Source organism: Heptranchias perlo, unplaced genomic scaffold, assembly GCF_035084215.1.
Source record: "Heptranchias perlo isolate sHepPer1 unplaced genomic scaffold, sHepPer1.hap1 HAP1_SCAFFOLD_63, whole genome shotgun sequence".
NCBI lineage: Eukaryota > Metazoa > Chordata > Chondrichthyes > Hexanchiformes > Hexanchidae > Heptranchias > Heptranchias perlo.
The window spans coordinates 2,092,411-2,093,126 of NW_027139655.1; the positions used below are offsets into that span (position 1 = coordinate 2,092,411).

At 46.5% G+C, this 716-nt stretch overlaps 1 non-coding gene across 1 annotated transcript; it reads left to right on the top strand.

Annotated features, from left to right (window-relative positions):
* Window positions 1–643: 643 nt before the first annotated feature.
* On the top strand, window positions 644–716 carry trnam-cau (transfer RNA methionine (anticodon CAU)). Its single transcript has one exon. It is a non-coding gene; the product is annotated as a tRNA-Met (tRNA).

The window sequence follows — 716 nt, forward strand, 5'->3', positions numbered from 1 at the left end:
TGTCCGAAAGACTGACAGAAGTCTTTTTTTGCCTGAAAGTGATGTCCGGTTTGACGTGTTGTTGCTCAAAGGCACTCCCTGCTGGTGAGCAGAGGCAAATGCTCGAGTAAAACAGCTTCAAGGTTTGAGAAAGGAAAAGCGCCAACATTTTAAGCAGCAAACAGTCTGTAAAGTTAAGAGAGCGGTCTTGAGCTCAATACCGCTTAATCCAAAAGCACGTTCGTTATTTTGAGCCAGAATTAAACCAACGATTTAAGAGTGATTTTGCTTTCAAGTTTTAATCTCTACAAGTTTTCCACACGACCAGCTGAGCTCTCGAAGGGAAACAGCAAAGGTCCCTCTTTTTGGTGATTGTTCACCGTGTGCCTTTTGACACTCCCGGACTCGTGGAGACGCGTGGGCATGACCGAGACTGACTCGGTACCTGCTCATACCGCAGCGCTGTGAGAGTGTGAGCTCCGACTTACTCGACACACCTTTGGCCAGTCGAGCAATGGGGAACGTGTCTGACCAAAATTCAGAAGATTGTTGGTTCGATTTCCACCTGGATGGAGAGTTTTTGCAAACTGCCGATTAGTTTATGATTTTACACCTTGCAAACTGTCCTACTTGATAGTGCTGCCTGGATCATTATACATCAAGTGCCTTCTTAGCGCAGTTGGCAGCGCGTCAGTCTCATAATCTGAAGGTCCTGAGTTCAATCCTCAGAGAAGGCA